This window comes from Rhincodon typus, unplaced genomic scaffold, assembly GCF_021869965.1.
Source record: "Rhincodon typus isolate 14 unplaced genomic scaffold, sRhiTyp1.1 hic_rhity00013514, whole genome shotgun sequence".
NCBI classification, from domain to species: Eukaryota; Metazoa; Chordata; class Chondrichthyes; order Orectolobiformes; family Rhincodontidae; genus Rhincodon; species Rhincodon typus.
The window spans coordinates 1-6,214 of NW_025979152.1; the positions used below are offsets into that span (position 1 = coordinate 1).

Sequence of the window (6,214 nt, forward strand, 5' to 3'; positions counted from 1 at the left end):
CATTTCTGAAGAAGGATCCCGACCCGAAACATCAGCTTTCCTGCTCCTCTGATGCTGCCTGGCCTGCTGTGTTCCTCCAGTGCCACAGTGTGTTATCAATAACTAACTCTCCCCATTTGTCATTCCTTCAGATGTCAGGCTACCCAAAATGTTGAGATCTACCAGTTCTTCTAAGGAACTCTTTTTCCAAGCAAATTTTACATGGTGAACGTAAAATTCTCTTACTCGATGTTAATACTCTCGTCACAAAAACCTTCAAATTTTAAGTTGAAATATGACTGAGCACATAAGCTGACAAAAATGAAATGTTAAATGTTTAGCCTATACTTACTTTGAAATGTTAAGTCAAAACAGATGTGTTGAGTTGTCTTAAGTTTGTTAACAAAGTTTGTAACAACTCATTCTTTGCAATACAGGTTACATCTTCAACAACAACAATACAGTACTTACTATATTCGGGAGCTTCAATTTTGTTACAGTTTTTCCTCTACTCAATTTTAAAACCATTTAAGTTGCCTTTAATTCCTGCAATTTAAAAAACAAACCTATTTCTCACAAAACCAGCAATATCTGAACCAATGTCATTTCTCATGCATGCAACTGACCCATACGTCCAGAAAGGTTGACCCTAGAATCTATGGTAAGGCAAGTGAGCACTTGAATTTTTTCAGCTATGTTAGTATTTCTAGCTTTGCAATGGATAAATTCATTAGAACATTTGGGCACTCTCAAGCAATGAAATTTTGATCAACTCAAATTCAGCTAAAAGTTACCATTCTACCAGCTAAACATGGATTCACCATTACACAACTTTATGTATGTTACCCTTCTGAAATTTGTAAATCAAAATCAGTCAGTCCAGTTAGATTAACATATCATTTTGGTTGCATATTTATCTTTTTCATAAATGGAAAACACAAGTGACATTTACAAAAATCTTCTATTTATGATTAGTTGCAGTCCAAAATATTGAGAACTGAAAGTACAGCACTCTCTTGTTTAAAATTTAGTTTTTAGAAATAACAATAGTAATTCTTGGCAACACTGCATAGCAGTCACAGCAAATTTCACAACATATTCATCACAAATTTTCAGCATTAGACAAAGTTTACATTAAAATGGTGCTATCATACAGCTGTAAGGCTTGTTTACATAGGTTACAGGAATGTAAGAACCTAACCTCCAAATCAAAATATTGCCTTTTATACATTGATTAAAGTTTAGGTGTACATAATTCTGTAATAGTAATCATTTTAGTTACTTACACATATTGTAAGGTACATTCTTGCTGTGTGAATTAAATCCATGACTATATATAAACAGGAATGGGCTATTTACTCCACAAACCTGTTCCATTATTTAATTAGATCTTTGCTGATCTATACCTCAACTTCATTTACCCACATTTGAACAGAAAGGCAAACAAAGATGCAATAACAAGCCTTTTTTTGCTTTCATTAATAAAACAACAGCCTGTATTACAAAGCATTTCAAAAAGTGTTTTGGGTAACATATTCTTTTGCTGTCAATAGAATAATAAATACATTTTCAACCTCTGGAGCATGACAACATGATGTTCAGGTTTGATCTGTTCATTTATGATTTTTAAGCAGAAAAGTACATTTTTTTTAAAAAACGCATTTATTTTCTTAGACCTTAAATTGATAATCGGGGGTTCAGTAAAATGACAAACCTGTACAAAATTGTCAAACGTTTTTAAATTTGATGACCTTGTTATGCAATAGTGGGATTAAAAAAGAATCTCTATAGTTGCCTCAGTAAACAATTAAAAATAAATGAAAACATGGAATGTTTGTGAAGTTTTGATGCTTTTGTTAAGGACTGTAACTTGAACAATAGAAATGAAACAGCTTGCTGTAATTAATAACAACAAATAGGAGTTTAGTACAAAGGATGTTTGTGCTTAATTATCAAAACAGTGTAAGTATAGCAATGGGTGCAATGTTAAGGCTTTTAGGAACATACCAGTGTATTACAACTAAAACAGCTATTTACATTTGTTCTATGATTCTAATTTTTGGCTTCTTTAAATACCAATGGTATTTATTTTTCACAGTGTAATATTTTTTGAACACAGAATTCTAATTGTACCGATCTTTTGTTGTTTATCATCTCTACTAAGTGTCTGTGAAAAAAAAGAGGGACTGAGACAGAGACAGAACAAAAAATGGAATTGTGTGTGTCTTCTAACTGATCATATTTACATCTCTGCATCTTAATTTTATTTATAATTATACATGAAAAATTCTATACGTGTACTCAGTAGGTATGCAATCCAGTTCTGAATGCCACAAATGCTTTCTGATGCAAAAGGTACAAAAATGAAAAAGTTTGGTAGTCATTCCAAAAAGAAAGTCTTATTCTCAGTGCACACTCAAAACCTGATGGATTCTGAGCTCAGTCGAAGCTGGTTTTAGCAATGGTTTATTATGGTGCAGCCCAGCTGCAGAGCAGTTGAATATTATGTTCTTCAGCAGTTGTCAGTTGTAGCAAAAGCCACCTTGCTGAATGAGTCTTCTAACTGCACCACAATGAAGTAAAGCTGACTTTCTTTCAGTAACTCTTCTGCTTCCATTCAGTATCATTTTCAGTCCACATTATCCTCTACTCAGCAGTATAACCTTAGGTAAATGCCATTGAACCTGATGCTTGATAATGTGGATTTTGAATCCTGCTTCTACTGTAATTCAAATATCAAGTATTTTGCTTTTATTAATCAAAAGTTATTGGAGGGTTGCTGAGGTAATATGCAGCACACATTTTCAAAACTGAAGACAGATCTCGGAACAGACAATCACTCTTAATTGGATAAAATTGGTCTCTTCCTTCCTCTTTTCTCCGGAGAATTTGTTCTCAGTCCCTTGAAGATGTTCTCATGTCATTTAAAAATAAATTTTGAAAACAAAAAAGGTGTGTGAAGAATACATGGCATTATTTGACTGGACCATCTAACTGGATTAGATTATTGATGTTCAACTTCTTCAGAAATTCTGCTTTTGTCTTCATTCACTTGGGCTGAGTTGTCCTCACTGTTGTGTTGTTTAAGGAGCAGTCCCCGCCACCTTGCCTTGTTTTTGCACAGATGACTCATCATTGTTATGGTCAAAGGAGTGTTTTCAGTAAAACGCGACCATTCCACAAACAGAGGCTCAACAATGTAACTCATAAAGCCTAAAATAAGGAATAATAAGGCAATTATATTTTACTATAACGGAAGTGTAGCTATTAAAAGGTTACTCAAAATATTAAAAAGTGCTTGCTGTTTCACCTACAATATATACGCAATATAATGAATCATTAACATGTTATGATAATTAGTAACAAAATTACTATTAGAATAAACAAAAACAGAAATTGCTGGCAAGACTCAGTAGGTCTGGCAGCATCTGTGGGCTGAATGCAGAGTCAACATTTTGAGTCCAGTTACTCTTCATTAACATTCCAATCAAAGTTCAAAACCAGATGAGCTCTTAAGCTGTCACTCACTGACAAAACACCTGCTCATAAAATGTCCTGCAATTAGATATCTTATTGGTTCTCTGCAAACCACAATGTAGAAACGATTTTGATGAGAATATGGAAAGCATGGTTAGTAAGTTTGTGCACGACACTAAAATCGGTGGCGTAGTATACAGTGAAGAAGGTTATCTAAGAGTTCAATGGGCCGAGAAGTGACAGATGGAGTTTAATTTAGATAAGTACAAAGTGTTGCATTTTGGTAAGACGAGTAAGGACAGGACTTACGCAGCTAATGGTAAGGCCATGGGGAGTGTTGTTGAACAGAGAAACCTAAGGGTTTACTTACGTAGCTCCTTGAAAGTTATGTCACAGGTAGACAGGATGGTTAAGAAGGTATTTGGCATGCTTTCCTTCATTGCTCAGACCATTGAGTATAGGAGTTGGGACGTCATGTTATGGTTGTACAGAATGTTGGTGATGCCATTTTTGGTGTACCGTGTACAGTTCTCATCTGCCTGCTATAGGAAGGACATTATTAAATTGAAAAGGGTGTAGAGAAGATTTACAAGGATGTTTCTGGGACTGGAGACTTTTAGTAATTAGGAGAGGCTGGATAGGCTGGGACTTCTTTCACTGGAAAATACAAGGTTAGGGGGTGACCTTATAGAGGTTTGTAAAATCATGATGAACATAGATAAGGTGAATAGCAAAGGTCTTTTCCCTAAAGAGGAGTTCAAAACTAGAGGTTCATACATGGAATGCACTGCCAGAGGAATGAACTGCAAATACAGTTACAATATTTAAATGACATTCGGACAGGTACATGAATAGGAAAGGTTTAGAGGGATATGGGTCAAATGCTGGCAAATGAGACTAGTCTAATTTAGGAAAACTGGTTGGCATGGACGTGTTGGACCAAAGGGTCTGTTTCTGTGCTGTATATCTCTATGACTCTATGAGATTGTAAATAATTTTAACTAACTTATTCAGATATGTTATGACGGACCTCTGCAGAGGTAGGACTCAAACTCAGGCTCTCTGGCTCAGAGGTAGGGACACTACCACTGTGTTATAAGAGCCCTATAAATATATACACTATGCCTCTTCGCCATGGCAGCCTAATTATAACTAGGTTAGAGGAATGTATAATGACTAAACTGCATATAATTCTTTTATGCAGTGCACATATTATTTTAGTTTCTGAATTTCTTGATAATCCATTTCAAAATCAAATAAGTAGATGAAAGACTCAGATCTTTCCCTTTCAAAAGAAGAATGAGGCAAAATTGTTCAGTCACCCATTGTATTTAATATTTCTTTAAAATTGTGTGCAGGGCGGCATTGTAAAAGACGTCTGATCTGAAAATTTCAGAAAAGGTGATGCTCCCTTTTTGCAGATGGTATTGAGTTTTTGATGGACTCACTTTGGAATCAAATGCACTCTAATTATAATCTTGAATAAAGAGTTTCGCAGTGTGATTGAGGGGATACCTCAAATGAGGAATTCTGGTGTTGCATGAGAAGAAGTTTAAAAAATTCTGATTGAAGCAAACAGGAGGCATCAATTCCAATTCATACCCATACCTAGGTTTCCTGATGAACATCGACTGGAGCCTTAAATCGAGTCTTTGAAGATTGTTATGAGAAGAAGGCAGAGACGACTTTAGTCTCTTCCAGAGATAGTAGGAACTGCAGATGCTGGAGAATCAGAGATAACAAGGTGTAGAGCTGGATGAACACAGCAGGCCAAGCAGCATCAGAGGAGCAGGAAGGCTGACGTTTCGGGCCTAGACCCTGCTTCAGAAATGGGGGAGGGGAAGCGGGTTCTGAAATAAATAGGGAGAGAGGGGGAGGCGGATAGAAGATGCATAGAGGAGAAGATAGGTGGAGAGGAGACAGATCGGTCAAAGAGGCGGGGATGGAGCCAGTAAAGGTGAGTGTAGGTGGGGAGTTAGGGAGGAGATAGGTCAGTCCAGGGAGGATGGACAGGTCAAGGGGGCGGGATGAGGTTAGTAGGGAGGAGGGGGGGGTGGTGCTTGAGATGGAAGGAGGGGATAGGTGGGGGGAAGGACAGGTTAGGGAGGCGGGGATGAGCTGGGCTGGTTTTGGGATGCGGTAGCGGGAGGGGAGATTTTGAAGCTTGTGAAATCCACATTGATACCATTGGGCTGCAGGGTTCCCAAACGGAATATGAGTTGCTGTTCCTGCAACCTTCGGGTAGCATCATTGTGGCACTGCAGGAGGCCCAGGATGGACATGTCGTCTGCGGAATAGGAGGGGGAGTTGAAATGGTTCGTGACTGGGAGATGCAGTTGATTAGTTCGAACCAAGCGTAGGTGTTCTGCAAAGCGGTCCCCAAGCCTCTGCTTGGTTTCCCCGATGTAGAGGAGGCCACAACGGGAACAGCGGATGCAGTATACCACATTAGCAGATGTGCAGGTGAACATCTGCTTGATGTGGAAAGTCTTCTTGGGGCTTGGGATGGGGGTGAGGGGGGAGGTGTAGGGGCAGGTGTAGCACTTCCTGCGGTTGCAGGGAAAAGTGCCGAGTTTGGTGGGGCTGGGAGGGGAGTGTGGAGCAGATAAGGGAGTCACGGAGAGAGTGGTCCCTCCGGAAAGCAGATAAGGGTGGGGAGAGAAAAGTGTCTTTGGTGGTGGGGTCGGATTGCAGATGGCGGAAGTGTCGGAGGATGATGCGTTGGATTCGGAGGGTGGTGGGGTGGTACGTGAGGACG

The 6,214-nt window shown here is 38.6% G+C and overlaps 1 long non-coding RNA gene across 1 annotated transcript; it reads right to left on the reverse strand.

Annotated features, from left to right (window-relative positions):
* Positions 1 to 926: 926 nt before the first annotated feature.
* LOC125482612 lies at positions 927 to 5,845 on the reverse strand. Its single transcript, XR_007261699.1, has 2 exons — positions 5,065 to 5,845; positions 927 to 3,192 (listed from the first exon to the last, which is right to left on the reverse strand). It is a non-coding gene; the product is annotated as an uncharacterized LOC125482612 (long non-coding RNA).
* Between the last annotated feature and the right edge of the window lie 369 nt (positions 5,846 to 6,214).